At 39.7% G+C, this 24,573-nt stretch overlaps 1 long non-coding RNA gene across 1 annotated transcript; it reads right to left on the reverse strand.

The window, feature by feature from the left end:
• Positions 1 to 1,819: 1,819 nt before the first annotated feature.
• LOC148051375 (uncharacterized) lies at positions 1,820 to 24,571 on the reverse strand. Its single transcript, XR_015699632.1, has 3 exons — positions 24,276 to 24,571; positions 4,711 to 4,784; positions 1,820 to 1,953 (listed from the first exon to the last, which is right to left on the reverse strand). It is a non-coding gene; the product is annotated as an uncharacterized LOC148051375 (long non-coding RNA).
• Positions 24,572 to 24,573: the final 2 nt, after the last annotated feature.

Consider the following 24,573-nt stretch of genomic DNA (forward strand, 5'->3'; position numbering starts at 1 on the left):
CGGTAAATCTATTTTGAATAGCACGCATTTGCTTGATTCTATTATTCTACAATTTCTGTGGGAGAGTTCTTGTCACCTCAGAAATTATACACTTGGTTCTAGGAAGAAAAATCAGCTTTACTCAGAGGTCTAAGTAATTCAGATATATGGCATGCAGCATCTAAAACAAAAGTCTAATATCAACAAACTCAGAAGTAGATTTTATGACCGTTAAATATACATGTTGCAAAAGATTAGATTTACTGTTTTGCTCAGATTGTGTTAGTCATTTATAACATTCGGGCACTGAGCAACATAAACTTATTTTCTCAAAAGGATTCCAGGCTCCTAGATAGGCAAATTCAGCACAAGGTTTTCTGGGATACAGGCACTGCACATACAAAGGTATTATTTCTGATGGATAACACTCTTTTAAGGTCTTTTCATGATCCATTAATTTATGAATTACACGGCAGAGTAGGGATTGTAAAGGGCTTAATTTCAGTTATATGTTGATCTTTTTCCCTTGAAGCAGCTTTTATCCAAAAAGTAAGTCGGACTAAAAATAACATGTTCTCTTAGATTGACTCTGACAGGTCTGATAGAATTTAACTGTTTTATTCTCTACTTATCAAAAGGCGGGCAGTTGGGCCCATCCCTATCTATAAATAGGAATATGCACAGAAAAAAAGCAAACCAGCAAAGAATAATTCTTAGGCTTGCTTCATTCACAGCAGAGTTACAAAAGGCAATGCAGTTGCTGTGAAATAAAATTTACTGTAAGGAATGAACTATGCAAATAAATGTCACAAGAAGATTAAGATAAAAAACAACTTGGTAAAACAATGTATGGGCAAACTGAGTTCATGGGAGCCGGATTTCCAGCAAAGTGTCCTACCTCCACCTTGTCAGTCCTAATCCAATTCAGGTAAACCAGAAGTAAGTTACTACTGACAGGTTATTTAGAGGTCGATGAGGAATTAGTCTCAAGGTCCATCTTATTCGAAAAGAGTATTGGTGCTTTTGCTCATGGCTCAGAGAAGAGACCAAACAGCGATGAGCATAATTATGGAAGTATTCTTATCCCCTAAATGCTGCTCCCCCAAGGACTGAAGTATAGAGAAATTTCCACTGCCATCATAAGTCAGCTTTATAGCTAATACCTCAACATTTAGAGCTGTTATTTATTTCTCTGTTCTCTCCTCTCCCTTTTCTTAATGTAAGGAAAAAAAAAAAAAAAAACAGCCCTCAAAACTGAGAGGAAGAATCTGCTAGTAAGCTAAAGAAGTGATGACAAAATTCTGACCTCAGGAGTTTTTGGATCCAAGCAGCAACTGTGAACATCGCTGCTAAACAGAATTTGGCTGGGTGCTTGCAGTACAATATTTAAAGAAATCCAGATTAGCTGCAATTAAGAGATCTGTTTAATGCTGACAGGGTGTGGCAGTGTGTAAGAAACTCATGGTATCCTGAGAGGGAGTTTCTTAACTTCCTTCTCATAACATTCAATGGTTTCTGTTTCACAATGAAAAAGTGTGAAAAAATGCTGACAATATTTACATTCAAATTTCTCTTGCAAATTATATTGGTCTTCAGTATCAGCTAAGATGAAGCTAACATAAACTTTAATATGACCACAATCTTTCTTAATTCTGAAAGAGCAGAACCCTCTGTTTCTTCTGCACGTTACCCCAGAGGCATTGCCTGACGATGCGTAGTCAGATCTTGGTTTCTTGAAGTTCTCACAACATTTTCAGGCATTACAATTGACGGTAATATTCTTGCCATAAGCATAATTGTCATCAAGAGATGAGATACCCATTTAACATTTGTATAATAATTCTTTTATCTCTTTTAATAAAACTTTTGAAACGAAGAGCGAGGTTTTGTTCAGAATCAAACCCAAACATAGCTGTCTGTTCCATAGTGTTGTGGTTTGGTTCTCCAAAGGGGCTTCTTTACACATCAGTAAGTCTGTGACAGTTTGAGAAAAATAAAGAAGATTCATTATGAAGGTAAAATTGTCTGAAGTCCAAACAATCATGTAATTTTCTTCAAACAAGCAGACACATGAAATTCTAGGGATAAATGGGAAAAAGTTGCCTAAGCACACCTGAAAACATTTCAAATGGAAACTGTGGATTCTAAGCTACCTCTGAAAATGCTCAGTCATCAGTGTACAAGCGAAACAAATGCAGTCACTAAAGATCTTATTTTATCAGCATATAGGACAGACATTTCTTATATACAGATTTTCAGTCCCCAATCACCTATTTAAAACTGATCTAGTTAAATTATTTCAAAATTCTAATTTGGAGATCAGTCACAAGATCAACTTACTACTATTTAATAACTTAGTAGGCTTCAGCTGAGCATAGTAACAGACTATGTGCACGTTCTTAGACTACAAGCAAACATGAGGAAAAAAAATAATCATTTAAACCTCTGTGAAATGGAGTTGTTTGATCTAATGATTTCTGCCTTGTGTTGGTGATGGGCTACTGGATTGCACACAGATTCGTCTCCACTGACATGGGGTAACCCATCAAGGCACTGTAACTCAATTTCATGTCTGACTACGTAGACAGAATTGAACTGACAGAGTTTGAGCGAAGTTTCACATTGTCAAGGCGGCTATGGTCTTCCTAAGGTAATAGATACTTTTCCAAAAGGGAGAACGTATTGAGCATTTCTCTGCTCTAAGGCTTTATATATACATAAATGTCACACTGCCCATTTTAACGATACTAAGATAGTTAAAATGGTACATCTGGTTTTGTGTTTTGCAGTTATGCTGATATTAGCATAGCTGTACTGGTATAGTTACTTCAATACAGAAGGACTACCTCATTATTAGGGATATTCAGTCCTGTGTAATTATATCCACGTTTACAAGCTGTAGCAGTTGTCAAAATAGTTGGACTAGCACAAAAAACACACCCCTATTAAGCAAGGTCGTTTCGGAACAATCAGTGATAGTTTTCAGGTGGCATGTAATCTAGGTAGGGAAGGTGTAGATGAGAAGCTGTTTCACTTGCAGACAGCAGGCAGAATCATGCTGTTAGGAATGCAGGGAAAACATGTGGAAGATAACAGAGAAAAGACAACTAACAGACTTCGTCTGAACTCCAAAATGCACAAATGAGTCACTTCCATAGAGCGCATCTTGATGATGCGAACTATCTCTACAAGAAAGTGCTAACCTAGTGTGGGAAACAAGAAACGTCTCATACTTGATTGCTGAAATTCCAGTTGTTTCATGAATTGCATATTGACAGCTTAAGTTTTTGCCTGCATTGAAAGAGCCAGCAGGTTTCTGCTGTTCTGAAACTAAGTCCAAATAGTCATTTTGATTAAAGACCTAAAATAGCCAATAACTTGGTGAAAATACAGGAAAAGCAGATTCACACTGCTTCTCTTTATTTTCAGAATAACATCTAGTGTTTGTGGTGTTTGACGGCATGCGTCTGTGTTTGAAGACTGAAGACCCCCATGCTGTTGGCATAACATGTAGGATTTTTAAAGCGGTGCAGTAGTCCATCGCATGTCATTGACTCTAGCACCGATGCCAATTGCTTTTTAAATAATTCAATGAAACAGACATCGAGGCCATCAATATTTTTCCAATTACCACAATGTAGAGGCCATTTGGATAATGACCACCACCCCAGAAGAGCAGTGACAGCTTCCTGTGCCATCAGACTTTGACCAGGAGCCTCGTGTGCACTGTAGATCATTTTATGCTCTGAATTGCAGCAGGATCAGGCTTACCAGCCCGCTGCGGTCTCTGCTGACCTGGCAACTACTGGAAAGCTGTCTGGTTGAAGGACTCACCCTTTTCCAGCTGCTAGGCCTTCCTCTTCTCTACAAGGAGCAGAGGAAAAGTTCAGACGGAGGCAACTACAGAAAATCCAGTAGGTGCTTTGAGGAAAAGAGAAGAATCAGCTGGGGTTTCAGAGTCAAGCAAAGAGAAAGAGGTAGGGTGGTCACCAAAGAGTCCATAGACTGCACACATGCTGATGCTAAGCTGCATCCAATGTCTCTCTGAAAAAGTACACTTTCCTCTCCCAGGACATCTATTAGTGCATGATGTCTTCTTTAGCGAGGGAAGACCGGGAGAAACAACTCAGTAGTACCTACAGGCCTGAAGATATTCCGTCAGCAAGACCGTGCAACAGGCAGCAGAAACAGCAGAGTCATGGTAAGCAAGGGCCAACCGAGATTAACTATATTCTCTTGAGAAAGAGCAGTGTGAAGTTTAGATCAGGGGTTGAAGAAGTAGGAGCACCTCTCTCAACATCTACTGATGAGGAATTCCTCTGAAGTTCTTCACATCTTCCAAAGGGGAAGGAAATGTCCAATAGCAACTAAGACCCATAAAAGACTAAAACACAGCTTCATTCGACTCACACTAAGGAACTGTCCTTCAACAGGATTTTATAGTTTAAATTTCAAATAGGGCAAAACAGGGGAGCTGGACATATCAGCCACTTAAAACATATCTTCATAACTTCTGTCAAATGGTGGAAAAGCGGAGGGCGGGGGGGAGCAGGCTGTTCGTCTAGTCCGGGTCGATCATCTAAGCGGATAATTTAGTCTCTGTGATATCTAAATCATGGCCTATTTATTTTAAATTCCAATAAAGGGCTAATTAGTGCTAATTACAGTAGCAGGGATAGTGACGTGGCCATTCACACACAAAAAACTTGGCAGAGACCAAATTCCACTTACATGTAGATCAGCAAAAAGAAAAGAGCGCGCTGCACTTTGTCACATCTCATTTGGGTTGCCTTCAAAATGCTGAGCTAGAGGCAAAAGATACCACAGTTCATTTCCAATTCCCCATCTAATCCTCTCACCCTTAATTTATTTTAAAAGTTTAATCAGAAGTTCATAAAGCTCAGATATAAATTTTTAAATAAAAAAAATTAAGCACCTGCAGGTAAGCTTTTTAGGAACTCATGGCTGGCCCAAGTTTCGTTATGAATAGGGACTTTAGCAGTTCACTTTTCTGCAAATGCTACTGTGATAAAATGTAACTTTCATTCCCTTGCTGTTGCTTCAGGGATGTGTCATTTACAGAAAATAAATAGAGGACTTCTATCACAAAGAAACCATGCTCCATTCGGGGTCAATGAAAATCTGCACCTTACTCTGGAGTTTCTGGCAGCATAGTAATAACTTTGCTGCAGAAATTGTCACTAACTGCTAGAAGCCTTGGTACTAATAATGAAAGTATTTGTAGATATTCTTAGTATACAAATAATGTAATATTTGCAGAAGGAGAAACCTGACTAAATTTGGGCTTTTCAATTTACTGTTGGTTGATGAAATTGATGATATTAATAGTTCTTTAAAGAAGTCAGACAGCTTGGGAATGCGGATTGCTATAATGTTCTTGGATTTCCAGAAGTCAAAGTGTTTTGACAAGATCTCTCTCTAAAGGCTCTTAAAGAAACTAAGTTATCAGAAGGATGAAAATTCTTTAGTAGATTAATGATGTGTTGGAGCGTAGTAATAAATTGTTTTCGCCATGGGAGAGAAGCGATCAGGGATCTGCACTTGAACTTATTCTCTTCAGTATATTCATAAATGATCTGGAAAAGGGAATTAATAATGAGACAGCAAAGTTCGCTGATGATACAAATTAATCAGAACAGTCAATACTTCAAAAGGTGTCATTATACTGAACACTGAGTGATTCAGCAACAAAAATGTAGACGTTACTTAATATTGATAGATGCAAAGTAATACACATGGGGGGGGAAAAAACCCTAACTGCATATACACAGTGATAAACAATAAATACATTATTTAGTATCACTTCAGGAAGAATCTCGGACTTCTTGATAAGACCCCTCTGAAAACATCTGTCCAGTGCTTGCTGGCAGACAGAAAATGCAAACTAAATGTTACAAATCACTGTATAAGGATGAAAAGTCAAAAGACAAAATATTACACCACTGTATAAACCCAGACTGCATCCACATCCGAAATAATTCACCTAGGTCTGATTGACTCATGTCCAAAGCTTTATTAGAAGTAGGAATGGCATATGCTGGACAACATAGATGAATAGCAGTATACTACTATAACTGTATGAGGATGGATGAAAGCACTTTTCAACTTGGAAAAGAGACAACTAAGAGGAAGTAACTGTATATGCAAGTGAGAATAGCATATATAGCAAGTAAGGAACAATTGTTCACTATTTCTCATATCATAAGACTTAGCAGGCACCAAATATTACCATTTAAATCAAACAAAAATATTTTTTCACACAATTCACAGCTACACTGTATAGTTTATTGCTACAAGAATGTTGTGGCTAACAAAAATATAAGTGGGTTTCATAAATAATTAGAACATTCTATAGAGAAAGGATTCAGCAAGGGCTAATAAATATATAATGCACTTAAATCTACAGTTTAAGTAGTATGTGCATTGTGCACAGCTGGAAATTGGGGAAAGTATCACTCCATGCTTGTCCTATTCTCACTCCTAAGAAACAGTTAAGAGACCGTACCCTGCTCTGATTTACTGTGGCCATTCTTATCCTATTATTTAGACCCAAAAGCCAGAAGTTTCATGATCTAATTATATCTGCCTTCAAGAAACAACTTAAATTTGGCTTCTATTTTCAGCACCAGGCAGGAAAGCCATTAATTCTGTCTTGCAATAAATAGGGGCTGAACATTGCTGGCACAATTATTAACTCCTTCCTCCAGCAAGTATATTCTGTACTGCTTCAGCAATCTCTTCTGACTTCAGAATAAATTCCGCTCCCTACCTACTCTTCTTCATCTGACTGTGTATCCAATTGATCTCTCATCTTGTTCTTCATTATATTTATCATATTGTACTTTACTGATTCTTGCCTATAGAGGAAGCTTTTGCATTGTTAGACATCTGACAGTATATTACATATAATCTTTAGCCACATTGCATTGTATTTAAAAGCAATATATCTGGTTCTTTTACATTCTGCAATACAATTTTATTTTCTGAAGTGACTTTTTTTCAGCTTTGTCTCCCCGAAAATTTCGGAGTGTGAAAAGGTACAAATCATTCCCAGGATGTCATACACATATAGATAATGTATTTTCAAAATCATATTCACCAAACTATTTATATGAGCAGTTCTATTAATCAGATATTTACATTAATTTCTATAGTTATGAAAACAATGTTTTAATTATAAAACCAGGAGTTAGATGGGTACATGAAGCTGCATTTAAAAATGGAAAAGGTGAGAAAGCTACAGCGTGCTCAAGCTCTAAGGCAGGGTTGCTCTTCAGCACTGACAAGAAGGCAAGGTGTGCAAAACCAGCCTCGTCCACTTCTCTCCCCTAAGCAGGCTTATGCACAAATTAAACTGGAGAAAAAAACAAGAGTTATAGATAATGACTGAGCTTTTTAATAGAGTTTATATGCTTCACTTCCACAGCATTTTAATGCAATTTGAATGCCTAATTCTTCTGGGTTCTTTTAAAAACCCCAGTCCGCATCACCAGATGCATAAACTATGACTGAATGCCTTCTTTTCACGTTTCCTAGTCACAGGGCAGATGAACCACATTCTGTATAAATTACAAACTGCATTTACAACAACCGAGTAAAGTGCAGGAAGGCCTGGATTAACCTAAAATACAAGGGATGATTTGTAAAAGCTGTAGTTCCCAGCTGACCTTCAGAAGGTAGACGGCAAGTGAATAAACACCAGAAGGCTGGTTCTCAGAATAAATCAAAAATCCATTTCCAGAAACTTTAAAGCCTTTAAAATACTGACTTTATAGCAATAGAAACAGTGATACAAGAAATACATATTTTACTTCATCTTTTTGCATCAATGAATCCAAAACTACTCTGCAAAGCATGTGCAGATACATCTGTCACAGGGCAGAAGCTCTCTGAGCAACAAAGGCCGAGAGGAAGGGTTGGCAGGAGACCTTGCACAGTAGCAGTCCTCCGGAGATGCTGAGCCCCACGAGCACCAGGACCATGGGCACTCTGAAGAACATCACCCTAATTCAGGCTGACCTAGTTCAATTTACTTGCTCTGAATAAACAACCTTAAAGAGAGAGCTTCTCGGACACCTTAGGAATAAAACACTCCTTTTAAATTCTGTGTATCCTGTAGCGTTTGGGTAAGGGAGGGTGATTTTTAGGGCTGGAGGCTGTTACGACAAGGCCAGATACAGAAGCTAAGAAGGAACATCACACAGTGCACAAATCTGATGTTTTACATATTGTTTTAAGCAGGTCTATTTATTGAGAGATTGATTCTGATGGTTTGAATCAACACCGTGTTAGCACGCTCTGCTTCTTCATTTCGATAATTAATGGCAAGCTTCTCAAATGTTGGCTGAAAATTTTCCTAGGCAGAATTTTTTTTTTAGCTTGGCTTCCTGAGGAAATGAAGCTTGCGTGCATCACACTGTCTCTCCGTCATGTCTGTTCAGCTTCAACCAAATTGAACAGAGTAGACATTTTTAAAATAGTAAGATCTTACAACAGACCTGTACAACACTCAGCACATCATGGAAGGCAGCTCCCAAAGTCATTAATTTTGTTGCCAGCAGAAGAGAAGGGCAGTCGATTAGGTTCAGCTGGTAGCAGCTGCTGACCACGCTGGACACGTACAGGTTGGCCACCTTGCATGCATGCATCTCAAGAACAGCGTCTGCTGGGTCATGCCCAATCATCACGCCAAGCAACAGTAGCTAAAAGCTGTAGAAAAAGTGAAGTGCAACACCGTGGCAGAGGAGGTAAGGGGAAAGTAAGGAATCTCACTGTGAGGAAACGGAAAGATTGGAAGGTACCATGGTAGAGGGCACTTCAATGTGATGAACATGAGGTATCGCACCTCAAGAGACACAAAGCAAGAGAGAAACAGTACTCATTAGTTTTGCCATTCAAGGAATAATCTGGATCTTTTGGGTTTTTCCCTTCCTCTCTCACAATCCATCTACCTCCAATTTTCCAGCCAGACTTACCTTTGCTTGCAGCTCCCATGTACAAACCTCTGTACAAGCACAAAGAGGTACAGATGTTTATTCAGTCACCTGTTAGATGATGGGTACGAGATAAGCCCACGATATATGATTAACCATATATATATATCATAAGCCAATGTTATATGTGGTGCAAACCAATGAGATATGATAAGCCATACGATCGATGATACGTAAGGCGACTTACACGATAAGACAATATGTCTATTTACATAAGGAAGTGCCAATTCCACTTGCACACAACAAGTAGCAATCGAAAACGTGTCCCTCCATTGGCCCCACAAAAAGAATACCTAACGGCTCACGTAAGACGGAGGCTGCCTTCCCTTCACCTGCTGAAGAAGAAAACATGCTGACGTTGATGAAACAGCAGGTCTCTTTTTACAACTTCGTAGGATGATAACAGGTGTCTGCTGAGAGCCTCGGCTTCCTGTACAGAAAGGGGGATCGTCGCGAAGTAAGCGCGTACTTCCACACGTGTGCAACAGAGAGTGTAGTGTAAGACCAGAGCCACCTGCCAGCACGGCCACCAGGCAGAACGCTGGCAGACCCATTTGCCTCTTAGGAGATGACGATATGTAGCCTGGCTGCCAGTAACTCCTGACATCCCTCTTTCTGCTCACTGCCATTTGTAATTCAGCAAAAACATAAGAAAAGCTATTGCATCCTCCCTCTCCGGTACTGTAATATTAGTAAGGTTTCTTATTTTTGCTTTGAAGGGACAGGTTTTTTAAACAAAAGGCAGGGAGGGCTGCAGAAGGAAAGCCGGACTCAGAGGCAACGCGGCTGCAAGCACAGCAAACCCTTTGTTAGCTGCTGCATGCAGCCAGCAAAGCGGCACTCGAGCAGCCTGCGTGGCAGCTCTGCAGCTCCGTCAAGCATCATGACTGGCACCAGCCCGTTTTGAAAAAAGAAACAGTATTTGTCACCTATAACTCTTACTGCAGCAAAATTAAGCTGGCAAGATCTTTAGAAATCAGTAGAATTTAAACCAGAACAGGCAACCTGCTGTCTTGTATGTGACATAATGCTTCACCCGTTTACGGCTGCTTTCCCCAGTGAGTTGGGTTATGCAAAAAAAAAAAAAAAAAAAAAAATTCAATCTTGAAGAAATTAAGCTAACATGAATGCCAAAAAAGGCTGTGATGCCTCTGCCCCAGGCTCCAGTAATGACAGTGAGTTGATTATATGAGATATGCCCAAATGATCATAATTACGATCTCAGATATGCATAGATGTCATAATGAAGAGGAAAGCAAAAAGCCCTTGAAGTGCCTGCTACCCTGACTCAGGGAGAAAATCATCTGATCCCCCAGCCAGCTGGAAGATAGCAGCTATCTAAAAGAGAGGACTTCACTGCAGAGAATTGGCCCCATCTCTCCAAGGTTTTATGACCAGCTATGCCTATCCCTAAGGCTTCAGAGAAAAATGGAATTAAAAAATCCAGAATTAACCTAGAGAATCAGGCTTTCGCCTTCTGCAGGCAGCCAGCTGTAGCCATGAAGCACGAGACTTTTTTTTTAGTCATTGTCTTAACGTAGAGCTGAGCGTGTGGAACACGTTGAGTGCAATGAGAGCTCTCTGTTCTCCTCCACAGCTTACGAAAGAAGGGAGTGACAAAGAACAAATATAAATTCGCAGATGTACAGATTGCACAGAAGAAATGACCTCCAAAGCCATCCGCAGAGATACTCAAAAGCCTGTTCCCAGAGTCAGATTAAAGTGTATCCAATTGGATTAAATTCCTAGCAATGGCAAGCTTACCACCTACCTACACTGGGAAATTATTCCTATGTGTAATCACCCTCACTGCATCTTTATAATGATTGAATTTTTCGAGCTTTGATTTCCAGCCATTGGATCTGTTCTGTCTTTTTCTGCAAGACTGAAATCTATACTTGATTTAGTTGTTCTTTTGTTCCTAATATATTGGTAATGCCTTCTTATTGTCTTAAGTTCTACTGGCCAGTAATAATTCCTTATTGCCTTTATCTTCTCTAAAAGTCATTTACATTTCGTAGATTCAATTTTCATTCCCAGTTATGCCCCCCTTTCCCCTTTTCCATACTTAACATATTGATTTCTTGTTTAATTATCACCTTTGTGCCTTCTTTACTAGGCTAGCTTTCCTCTCCAAGGTATCTTACTTGTGTGCTCATTAAAGCGTAGCCTTTAGAATACCCAGCAGGATTTCCTTGAGAAGCCCCATTTTCCATTAAAACTTCCCCTTTTAGCACTCAGTTAGGGAGACAAGTTGTTCTGATGAACTGATCGATTTTATGTTTCACATAATACCGCCTGGTACCGAAGTCTATTTCCACAAAGTAGAAGGTACTGCGGTACCCATGAGTTTTTGGCGATCAGTGGCTGACAGTGCATCAGCAAGTCCAACATTGATTCATCTCCCGCTCCCTGCAGACATTTCCATCTTACGATATCCTTGAGATTTTCCTGAGATTAGATCTTTAGAAAATTTAAGGCGTTCTTTTTCCTAATGATGTTCAGAAGAAGTCCTCATTCTGGATTTACTGTTGGCAAAGCATCTTTTCCTCATACATTGTGGACAAGTCCTGGAACACAGAGCTCTCCATTGCAACAGAATTTGTCCCCTGCGTGCCTGTAACAAATGCCCACCAATCACATAGTCTGCTTTGCTATTTGTAAAATGGATGGAAATTTGCACCATTTTCATGCTACGCCAGAAATTCCAAATTAATTTTCCTCATTTAAAATTTCAAAATTATTAACTTTTTGAAAGTATCTTTAAAAAGTACTAGGGAAATATTATTTCCCTTTAACATACCAATTAAATTAAAATTATCCTTGTTTTTCATACTTTGATATCTGCAAGTGCAACATAATGCAGAGAAGTCAACTGCACAATTTTTAGTGTGCAAATAAACTGCCAGTGTTAATGGTGATGGTTTGGTTTTGTTTTGTTTTGTTTTTCATTCTGGCACTTGGATTCCAAAATAAAACAAGAGTAGCAATGAATATTGATCAACTTTTTATTACCCAGTACATCAAACATTATACCCAAGTTGCTTTTGTTAAAAAACTGTGGTAGTTGAAAATATTTTTAGATATTTCCTGGCTCCTCTAAAACAAAACAAACAGATTTCTTATCCTACCACAAGTTACTAGACTGTATAGATAAAGCTATATGAGGTACAAAAAGAATAAAAAAGCGCAAGTACCCCCATGTTCAAAGCAAAAAGTATTACAATAAGTACCTTTTTTTAAAAATGAAATTCAGGTAGCCCCTACTTAGTCACCAGCACTACCAAGATGGAGCCATTCAAGTCATGACTAATCACTTAACTCCAGGCAAGTTCATTCACATCAAAGGAAAGAAACCAAACACAAAGACCTAGTATGTTGTAAGGATCACACTGGAGCTGGGCAAACACAGTTTCTTCTCTAAAGTTTTGGGGAATTTCTCTGGACTTCTGCATTTCTGAACCAAAGTGAGAAAAGAGTGCACAAAGGACAAATAATCCCCGAGGAGGTACACCTGTAGTCCCTCGTCTAAAAAACATCAAAAGTATATTAAACAAAAATATCACTGTGGCAACAAGGGAGTTTGAAGGAACCCCAGAATATGTTGTGGCTTGTTACAGCCTCCTCCCGAGGGCACCACTCAGGGTTGCAAGCAACACGGGTTCAACTCTTCAAAAGAAGGAAAGAACTGAACACAGGTCTCCCGTACTGTGGGTGAGTGCTGAAGTCATTGGGCTTTAGGGTAAAATAAGGAGAGCACCTCCCTTTTCCTCCTGAAGCTTTGTGAACTTCTGTGCTTTGGTTTCATTATATGTAGTCAAAAATGAAATAGTATTATCAGGGGTAAAAGGACTCAGGAGTACTGGTGGATCGCAAGCTGAACATGAGCCAGCCTGGTGCTCTTGCAGCAATGAAGGCAGATGGTGGTGTGGACTGCCTCGGTAATTCTGCAGCCAGCGGACCAAAGGACATGGTAATGCCACTCACTCAGCACTTATTAGGCCACATCTGGAATACGATGTCCACTCTTGGTCCTTCTAATTCAAAAGAGACATTTAAAAATTGGAGAGGGTCTAGCAGAGGGCCATCAAGATGATTAGAGGACTGGACAATTTGACAGATGAAGAAAGGCTGAAAGAATTGGGTTTGTTCAGCATGGAGAAGAGACAGCTGGGGGTTGAACAGAGTCTTCCAACACATGGTTGTTATAGAGATGATGGTGATTCTCTTCAGAAAGATGCCCACTGAGAAGAGGCAATAGGCACAAGCTGCTTCAGGAGAAACCCACCTGGGTATAAGAAATTCTTCAACATGAGAGCAACCAAGCTTTGCACAGGTTGCCCAGAAAAGTGGGGGAACTCCATGGAAATCACTGGCCTTGACAGGCCCCTGATCATCTCATCTAAGGTCCTGCTTTCAACAGGAGCTTGGAGCAGACGATCTCCAGAGCTCCCTCCCAACCTAAGCTTTTCTCCATGATTCCGTAACTATCAAGGTTTTGTTCTGACTAGAAAACACAAAACAAACAAAACCACTCCATGCTACTAGAAATACATAATTTTCAGTTAGGGCTCCAGACTGAAAAGCAGACTTGCCGTGTAGTTTTAGTTCAGCTTCATCAATGCATTATCTCTCCATTCACCTTCACCAAGGATTTTCTAAGACACTGCTATAAACTTTGTCAGTAAACATAGATAGAAACAATTAGCTGATTTTTGATGTCTTGTATGTTATGCCTCGAATTGTTGATAGGCATTTATTCAATGCAATCCTATTTATTTACAAACCATGTATACTATATGCTGTTTCCCTGAACACAGTAGGAAGCAAACAGCAGGAGACAGTTTCTTTACTCAATTTCAAGCACCTCTTTCTTGGAGTCATGTTGCAAGCAGTCCTCAGGCTGATGGGCTTCCTTGCTCCCTTTTCTGTGCATTTCTGTAGTGCTCCTGCCCCTTGCACACATCCTCACAACCACAATAAAACTGATCCCATTATTTCCAGGACATAAAAAAATTCCTCAGATGGTCTAGCTAAGGCCATACCATGACTAGCACACAGTCACACACTGTCTCTGGAGAGAACAGTTGAAGACTGGAAACTATTGCTAAGTAAAAGGAAATTTAAATATCTTGTTTCAGTTTGCTTTGACAGCAGGCCTGAAACAGCTTCAGAGTGATGGGCTACAACTGCAAAACCACATACTTATAATGCTTGTAAAACACTTACCTAACCATTGCGTGACAGTGACTACCATGGTGAATATATTGGATGAATATACAGGGCCATGCTTTGATGAAAACAAAAAATCCGTACCAGGAAATTTTACAGGTGAAAAATTGGCAAAGTAAGAAATAAAGAAAATGGCACAGCCGTGCTACCTTGTAACCCGCTTCACTTTAATTCCTGCACACATGACAAATGTATACTTTATTAATGATAAAAAAATTGCTTATACATGTTGGAACAAAAAGTAAACAACATTTACAGAATTGGAGACTGTATTTTCAACTCTAAAAGAAATCTTAGCAGACAAAAAAAATATGAAGCAGGAGAGAAACACTACCACTGTATGCAACATTACCCAGGGCAAAACCAAATATTCTGGTTATCACAGCAAGGTATCACCTTGCTGTATCCCTCTAATAACCCTGCACTGGAAAAGCATAATATCCAATGGAAGCCCTTATAAGGCATCTCTCATAAAAGGCTTGTGAAAAGAAATATGAAAAATGAAAATTTTGGTAGAAGCAATGTATTAGCCCTTATGTCTTCTTCCACGCTTCAAAAACAGAAAGGGGAGAGCACGCTTTTGTTCAGCTCGCGCTGTAATTCCCTCATTAGCAATAGCATTGCTGACAGCCCTGATGTCCTTACTTAAGAAGGATGTTTGAAAACTTGAAAGAAACTACAGGAAAAACTGGTGATACAGAAATCTTGCCTTACAGTTAGAAACTAAAGCACCTCAACGAGATTGGCCTAACAACAAAAGAGGGCTGAGATGCCTTGATCCCAGCCTTTCAGTATTTTCATTGAATAATGTCCAGTGCTAAAGGCTTTTTAATCCAGCAAAGATTCAACAAGTTAAGTCAAAGCTAAATTCAGACCACAAATAAAACACTTCACCTGAACAGTGAGTGTTGGTATAGATGTGGTGGACTCTTTGTTCTCTGAACTCTTTAAATATGAACAAGACATCTTTCTAATGAAGTTCACCTTGAAATAATGGTCTTCAAGCAAGACTTACAGAGCGATGCTCTGTGGTCAATGCTAAGGCTGGACTGGATTACATCACCAAAATGCTCGGGCTTTTCTTGTCTTAAAGTCTATGCAGCAATTACATCGAAACATGCTTGTAATTCACTCTAAGCACATTTTGTACATAATTATTAAATTATTACTACACCCTTATAGACACACTGAAAGTTATTTTCATGTAAATGGGCTACTTTTGTAGAGAAAATTTTGACTAGTGTCCTAGGACTCACATATTTAAGGAATTACAATTTAACTGGGATATAGGAAAATTCACATATAGAAATTCAATGGCTGATCTGCTCAGTGCTAGCTGCAAAGGTCCTACAGAGACTAAAAAGTATTCAAATAATTCTCCAGTGTCATATTTGCCTGAAACCCCAGCTGCTTTTTATGAAAGCTAAGAATCTCTAATATTCTAAGTGTTTAGCTATTGGGTATATTAGTTTATGAGGCTCAGCAAAGAACAGACCTTGTTTATTAACCTTTCACTAAACCCCTCACAAACTCAAACACTGGTGAGAGAATAAGAACAAAAATGCACATGAATGTTATCAGGAAACGTATATATTTATTACTTTCCGATTTTCCCAGCACTTGACAGTCTACTTGATAACCATTGAATTTTCATTACTTTCATTGATTTGATCAACTCCTTTTAGTTCAGAACATGAATGAGCGGAAAAGTGAAGAGCCAAAATAAAATTCCCTTTCATAAAGCATTTGTCTTCATACAGAATTCACCAGCATAATTACACCCCTATAGTTCTGATGGTATAACACCCCATGTGGACGCTTGAATTCTACAGGCATTCATGCAAGATTAAAAAGCATCCACAAGGCATAATTATACTACTATAGTCTCTGGTAAATTTCCCCATATAAAGAAGACCTTTCAATGTTGAAAAGAGAGGTTATTTGGAAGAAAAAAAAAAAGGGAAAAAAAAGAAAAGCCCTTTGATTTCCTAATGTAGAAATTTTATGAGGTTTTCTGCTCTTCAGTTACAACACACTATATAAGCATGCACAAAAAAAATATTACAAATATGAAAACAAGGTTCCTTGGATGATTCATTTTGACTGACCTACGGTCAAAGCACATTGACCCAAAATGATATCACAATTACTCAAGGATATTTACCAAGGTTTGGGAATTTTTAAAGATCTAGGTAATTTTAATATCATGGGTACAATTGATTTGTGGCATATGTGATCATCAATTCTGCAAAGTAGCTTCTGTAAGCTATACTTAAGCAGCAAATTGTTTTGTGACACTGCATAAAACCAGATCTGAGCTCTCAATACCATGAGAGAGGAAATGACAGAATTACAGTAGGTTTTGTATTCTCTGTATAAAAGATTAACGTAAGTCTGATCTTACCCCAGTTCCTTCACCTTGTAGCTATGCAGTTAGAAAGCACAACTTCCAGGGCTCAGAGTTAGATTAAACTTACAAAAAAGCTAAACATATGAAGGTAGAGGAGTTAACGATTAAGGCATCCAAGCAACCATATTCTTTTAAGTAAAACTGTGCATAAAGGGTTAAAAAAATTTAGAGTCTGCAGAAATAAACTAAATTTAACTCCACATTTCCCTTAGGTTCTCATTATAGAAGAAAATTAAGGTTGCCTGGATGACTTTAACTGTGTGTTTTCTTTTTTAATATATTTCATTTTATTGAAGTGCAATATTTTCACTACATTTTCTAGGTTTCAATTATTTTTTTGTATAGCTAATGCACTTCTAAAATATTTTAACACAAATATTCTCATACATTCAGCTTTTACATAGTTTCTTGGCAGGGATTTTTCTTGGATTTCTTTTCTTTATAATTATTAAAAATGTTATACATGAGCACTAAGAAAGAACCACACAGATAATATGGTTTTAGTAATCAAAATACACGGGGTAAAACCAGCATATTGCTTTTCAATGTCTTCATATCATCATAATAGCATGAACAGTCAAAAGTGATGAACCTGAACATTGATTTACTATTGATCATTAGATCAGAGATGTAAATTATTATGAGAGGACTCAAGACTTCCTGTTTCTGAGTCCCAATTAGAGCTAGGCATATTTTGGAGGAGGGAGACCAGCAGGAAAACAAGTGAAAGCATCAGTATCAGTCACCCTGCACTGTTCAGAAATGTAACTTAGTAAGTTAAAAAAAATAAAAAAAGCCTCCCTCCCCCCCAAAAAAAGCCAAGGGTGGGGAAGGTAGCTGGGACATGACTAATAAACAGCCAAGTGTTGAGAGAGCATTCATTTGCTGTATGGCAGAGCTGAGTTCAACTCTGCGGTGCCTCCAGGCCTGCCTCTTCTACCTCCCAGAGGCTTAGAGTTGTTGACCCCACCTTGGTTACTGGATATATAGTCATATTGTGTCACGATGATATGGTTAATGGTTTTCGTAACTTTAGTCTGTATTTCTTCAATTCTAGCCTGTACATAAAAGTTTGATTAATTTTAGTTCTATGGTGAATCTGAAGGGTCTGTGCTGCTAATTTCTGAGATAATTCCATATTAATTAAAGCAGCAAATTTCTTCCAGAAACTGTTGAAAATAATTTTATTGAAACAGTGGGTGGTGGTGTAAAATAACTGAACATCCATCTTACACTCAAAGAGGAAATAAGGTCAAGTCCAAGAGAATATATTTTCACATGTAAATCAGATGGGTTGCCTTTGCTTTTAGTACAACACAGATGCTATGGCTCAGAAGGGAACCTGCTCCTCTATCACCTTTTGGAGGTTTAATAAGTAAACTTTAATAAATCTTCTTGTAGCAATTTAAAGCACTTATTTCAATAGCCTGCTGAGGTGCAAACATATACTCCTTCTGTTTAACTTGCTATGTGGTCCATACACTCCCACAGAGGGGCAGACCAAGCTACAGAGACATGCTGGCTTCCTCCTGCTGCCTCTGCGGTAACAGCTACCTACAGGATTCAATGAACTGTACTGGAAAGCCTCCTTGCTCAAAAATTTCCGGGGTCTCCTTGGGTCTCCTACCTCGTCTCCTAAATACAGTCAAACTACAGTATGCAACCCTTCAGAACAGATTATTCCAACACTGGAAGCATCACGCAGTTATTCTTTGCGCAAGTCAGTTACGTGAGTTTCTGAAGGCCTATCCAACGATCACCGAGATCATTCCGTAAAATTTCCGGGAGCCTGCTACACCACAATATTCAGGTACGCAAATATACACTGAACATTCGTGTATTTAGTAGAGATGTCTTATGCATTCTTTAAAGTAGAACTCAAACTTAACCCCAGAGCTGTGAACAACACCTTCATGTTTGGTAAACAGTGGCAGCTGCATCTGAACTGTACATAGAAAAGAAAATGAGAAATTCTGATTGTAGCAGCACACAATGCTGGACAAACTCTTCTTCTGCACACAGCACACAGGAAAAAAAAAATCAGCAGTAAAACCTTAGTATTCTCTATCCTCAGAATAATCTTGTTTTATGTCCTAGTAATATAACCAAATTAAGCAGCCATATTATAAAGACTGTTAAAAACACTACCTGATATGTGAGTGAAAGCTTTGAAATCCTACAAGCCATTTTGAGAATTAAACAGAAATTGACAGTATCTCTATTTTGTAGTGCCAACTTTTGGAACACTTTGCATTTGTCATGAAACATATGATGGTGTTGGCAGCAGTTCCCAGTTAGCACTGGTTCCCTTTGTGAAAGCCACTGCTTAAACAAAGAACTAGATATGGTCTCATCCTCAACAAATTTGAAGTATATTTGCTCCACTGGTGAATTATTGCTATCCTGGACAGGAGGTGCAAAGCATGCAGGATTCTGCAGCACACAGAAAATAAGCTCTTCACAGTTTTGTAGGCTGTACACACGAAGCCATTCTATCACTTTCCAGCAACTCCAGCTTGCATTATATCTACAGACTTACAGTAAGATGAGATAGTCACAGTATTTAAACCTCCAAACAATCTACGCTGCAAATCTGCCAGCCTCCTGTTCCTCAGAATGTTTCATCTCAGCTAAAAACTATCAGTTCAGAGGGATAAGAGCACAGAGGTACACAGCTGACTGTAACGCATTCCACCAGACAGCCTTTATGAATTTTTTAGCTGAACTTTCTTCTGTCCTTGTTGTTCTTGCCAACCACATGCAGAACATTTTAGAGACAATAGCAATTCCCCGGAGGTTTACATGCACTATTCAATTCCCAACAATAAAAAAAAAAAAATATATCCTTTTTCTAAACTGAGTTTCATCTCATATTTTCCTTCATCCTAAATTACAGCTAACATCCAGAACTTGCACTGCGTAGCTGAGAAACTAGCAGAAATTGCCACATTCAATTAGCACAGCAGAAGCAGTAACTAGAAACAGGATTTCATTCACTTTAATTCACTACTTGGTTGCCATAAATACTCATCTGTAAAACATGGAATTCTGAATACTCCACAGACATTATTTTCCTTTCATGAAGATGTTTGTTTACTTTGGCAGTCATTCTCTTGGGAGAAACTCTAATGACTTCCACTACCAAAAAAAACCCAAAACAAAAAAGAAACAGAAACTGCCACTAGCAAGCAAGAAAATATTAGTCTAATGCGCTGGTTAAACTCCAGGGCAAAAAGGAGAAAAAACAGAGCAGATGACCGCTTTGCATTCTTGTGACCAGAACCCATATCCTTCAAGTCCAGCAGGCAGCATAGCTCTCATGATGGAAGTCGAGCTTTGAATAAAGGAAGAAAGCTGCCCATCTCCTATGAATTTTAAGATTTTAAAACTTTTAGCTTTAAAAACAAACAAACAAAAACATAACATGGGCATGGGAAGAACAGAATAAAGCAAACTATCTCAATCCTTGGTGTTATATTTTCCCACTGCTTTTAATTTCATTCCAACACACAGTGATCTAACAAAGGTTTCTTTCCCATTTTTTTTTTTATATCTGGACGATTAACATTTTTTTCTTTTAATGAGGAAAAACACCAGGAAAAAAGGCAAGCTACTGTCACTCAACAGACTGCTCACTGCTGAAAAAGACTTGCCTACCTCCTTCCTAAGAATGCATGATTATTATTTTCAGAGTTTAAAAAAATCAAGAACAGAAAAACAGTAAATGAAACACATTGATATAAATCTTCAGACCTCTTTTTCCTGTGAAATGTCAAACCTCATCATCTGCTTTTCTATATGAATAACCTGCAGTCCCAGACTGTCTTCCACGTTTCCATGGGAGGAAAAAGTCATTAACAAAAATCAACTTTAAGGTTAAGAGGAAGCAGCTCTAGCAAAAGTACGTGAATCGTATATTTTTGTTACCAGTTAGAACAATGTGCTGTTCCTGGAATGCATACGCAAGCCCATTTCAAAGCTTAAACTGAGGAACGAAGCAGACACGTGTCACAGACCGCAGGACAGCAGACTGCGCGCTTCCCTAACCAGCCTGATCACAGGGAAGATCGAGACAGATCTCTCAGCAGAGCCCTTGTGACCAGTGCAGGACAGACAGAGCTCCCTAAATAGAGAGTGCTGAAAAAGAGCCCAGGAAGAGGAGAAGATGTGGAAAGGGAAAAGGAAAGGTAAAACAGTAAAGAGAAAACAAGAAACTGATATCAAAAACCCTGATTTTCTTATAGCTGTAGGGCCTTGGAAGAGGGGTCAAACGGCATAGTAAATCACTGTAAATGCTAAGAGGCCTATAAATATCGTGGGCTGTGGAAAGAACAATTTGTTGCATTACAAGCAGCTGATGAGTCTCTACGCTGAGCCACTCCACAAGAAAAAGGTTTTTTGAAGTCAGTACTATCTGTAGCCACATTTACTTTTAACTCTAACATGCAAGAATTCACCTGAAAAGCTGCTTTTAGTATTCGAAGGAAAGTAAAGAGAATTTTCATGTGTATATGTTATTTGCAGCCCATATTCAAAATCACAGCCACGGTGATTTTCCAACTAGCTAATAGGAGGGAAATAGCAGATTCTAGCAGCAGTCAGAGTTATTTTCTTTTTTATTATGTTAGGCTCCTGATACTCTGGTGTTCATGTTAATTTACAAAATGAGGAAGCACTGAAGTAACTCTGCATGCACAGAAAAGTCTACATACTGTATCTAAATTTTTATCAGGTTCATGGTTTATTATATATTCCCAAAAACTGTAACACTTGTTTAGTGGTGTCTGATTAGGAAAAAGTATGGACCCTACCCCCAAGAACGTACACTTTTCAAAGAAGCTAAACCCACAGACCGCCCCGAAGTGGACAGCATCTCAGCACAATCCTTTTCAGTTCTTAGAACTGCTGAAAGTTTTTATGTTCAAGCAGAAAAATAGAGCGGTGGGCCAAAATCCTTTCTCATATAATAATATCCTGTCGCTAACACTGCCCAATAGCAGGCGTTATTCTCCTGGGATTAGAAAAAGGAAAGAACTTAAGCTGTGCGTGGTAATTTCTAGAAGTGATGATAACCACTCAGGGGAAAAAATCAGAAGCCACTGCCTTGATGATCACTTTCATGTCACCCAAATGGCAGCCAGAAGAGCTGCTCTGTAATCCTTACAGTTTATTATTTGATTTGTCTTTATATAGTGTTATTTTATATTGTTTACTGTGATTTGTCTTTCTATTTTCTCTTCTATAGCATTGCTGGTCCAATTTGCCACACCAAATTTAGCACACCGTCGATGATGCAGAACACCAGACAAATAAGATGATCATTTTCTTTCAGGCACTGACAAACCCAGGATAGTTGTCAGCCCCAGCTCTGCCGCAGGCCTCCTAGGTGAAGCTGGTGCCTGGCACGTTTGTTGCAATGAATGCACAGAAGCAGGTTGATTACTGGCCACAAGAACTGTAACTTAGGTATATTTGGTTTTACCGTACTGACAGCTTGTTTTGCAACATCTGTTTTTTTCAATTTACATATTATGTGCAGCGATATTGCATATGGCTTGGCATTTGCTTCTTGCAATGCTTGTTGTCTAGTCTAAGCAACTCATCCCAGCTCCATGACTCTCTAGCTTCCCCAAGTCATTCAGATGAGGGGCTCTGCCAGCATGCCCTGTTCTTCAGGCCCAAGCGCACGGTCGCTTTCCGATGACAGTCAGGGAACGTGGCATTCAAGCATCCCAGTATCCTCTAAGGTCCGGAAAGGCAAATCTAGGAAGTTCCTGAGTTGCAAATGGTTGAGGTAGCTGAAAGAAGCATTACACATGCTGAGCTTGTTCTTACACATTTGTTTAGGCATCTGTTTTCAAACACTATTACTTTCCTACTAGCCCAATCAAAAAAGCTCTCAAACCTTCCCTGGAAAGGGGCAGCTAAGATGAAAGAAAGCAGGAAGGAATCAAGTGATTACAAGGGAGAAAAAACATTAAAGCAAGAGCACGCGAAGGCCAAATGGTCAAAAATCAAGAAACTGGGAACCGGAGAGAGAAAAACAGAGCCAAGGACAGGACTCAGCACTTCCTGATGGCACCAAGGTGCCAGTTAAGAGACTCAATTTGGTGGAGGAGAAGCCAGAATTTGTGGTCCCAGCATACACCAAGGGATCTCATATCAGAGGCAGAAGAGAGAGGATTCATTGTTTGACTCAGTACAGCTGTTTCTGCTTGTATCAGAGTCAAGAAGTGTGTATCACAGGACTGAGGAGCACCAAAGACCTCCTGGATTCTGCAGCAAGATATAGCCAGCAGCTTTCCTCATGATCAGCAGAGAGATCAGGTTTCTCTCTCTAAAGGTACCTGCATTAAGGTAGGATGAATCATCCTTTGGTAGCACCTGTCCTGTGTTTGTAGAAGATTAGGCAGCTAATACAGAGGGGATGCTTACTTTTTACATGGTTAAAAATAGATGAGATTCACCTCATGAAAGTTGGTTTAACATGCACGATTGGGGTAGGCAGCTACCATGGCAGAGATAAGGTGTCACCGAGGATGTGAGTACTCTTGTCTTGCAGTCGATTTAAAAAGACTACTCTCAGATGCCACAATAGCGGTTTTGAAGAAAAAATCGCTAGAATTTGGGCTTGATTTAAAGGTGAGGGACAGAGAAGCTGACCACTTACAAAAAAAAAACAACTAAATGAGTTCCTACACACTTTGTAGAAATAGGCAGCAGGTAATGGGGGAGAGACAGCGCAGCATTGCTTCCACCCTTGCTAGACGCCTGAGAACGCCCCAGGTAGAGGACAGCTTCTGTTCAGGCTTGCACATAACTGAATGTCAGGCGTACGACACGAACGCAAAGGGAAGCCAGATGCTACCAGTTCTGCAGCTCACAAAACTAATGTTTACAAGGACCGTGCTATGAGGCAACTCACTGTTCAGAGAGGAACCATTACTCGGCCGGCAACATTTACTCAGCATGTGATCATCCGTAGGGCCTTGGTCTGCACTTTGTTTTTTACCACTTGTAACACAGACGGCTGCAGAGTTCTCAAAACAAGAGGCCAATATAATGAATAATTCTGGAGTACTAAGCCATAATACAGCAAAGATAAATACATATAAATTATTCTTCTATGCTGCAAGTGTATTTTCATCTTAACCCTGCAAGATGGCATGGCTACCCAGCTACACACACCCACACAGGTTCACAATCACATCAGAGATGACTGGAGACGCCGAACCAATTTTTTTTCCCTCTACATTTTATGTGTGTATAACAAACACATACAGATTTAACAAGTAAAAATTGTTGCACTGGGTCAGACCAAAGGTCTGTCGGCCAAACAGAAAGCAGCCATCCAGTCTCTGACAGTGGCCACTAATGGATGCCTGGAGAAAAGTACAATAGGTCAAGCACATAATGACACTTCCCCAATGTACTCTCACATTCAATAGCCATGTATTAATTCTGTCGCTGCTGAACTACAGCTTTCCCAGAGCACAAGGGGAGCTCACTTATTTTAGTCTTTCCAGGGATACCTGCATCTGTAACAGCATTACATCTAGAGTTGCTGGACTATTTATTTGTTTGCATTAAACAGCTGCCAAGAGCTGCGCTTCCACCGGATGGAAAGGGTCAAATCCCACCTTTAACGTCGTCCGGGAAACACCTCAGAAGGCACCACCACGTGCCGCCACGCCTCAGTGCGGGCCTCTGAGGAGCCCAACCAAGGAGCGGCAGGGCCTGGGGGCAGGATCCGGGTGGGAAGGCAGGGGTGACTACCCAGCCTCGCCGGGAGCGCCCGCGCCCCCGCCCCTGCACCGCCACCACAGAGGGAAGGGGAGGGGAGGGGAGGCCGCAGCCCTGGCGCCCCAGGCCCACCGCTCCGGCCGCGCAGCAGCCGCGAGGAGCCCCCCCCCCCCCCGCGCCGGCTGCGCGCTAGGG

Source organism: Nipponia nippon, unplaced genomic scaffold (assembly GCF_047370975.1).
Source record: "Nipponia nippon isolate SJK-2023a ecotype South Korea unplaced genomic scaffold, ASM4737097v1 scaffold_6, whole genome shotgun sequence".
Lineage (NCBI taxonomy): Eukaryota > Metazoa > Chordata > Aves > Pelecaniformes > Threskiornithidae > Nipponia > Nipponia nippon.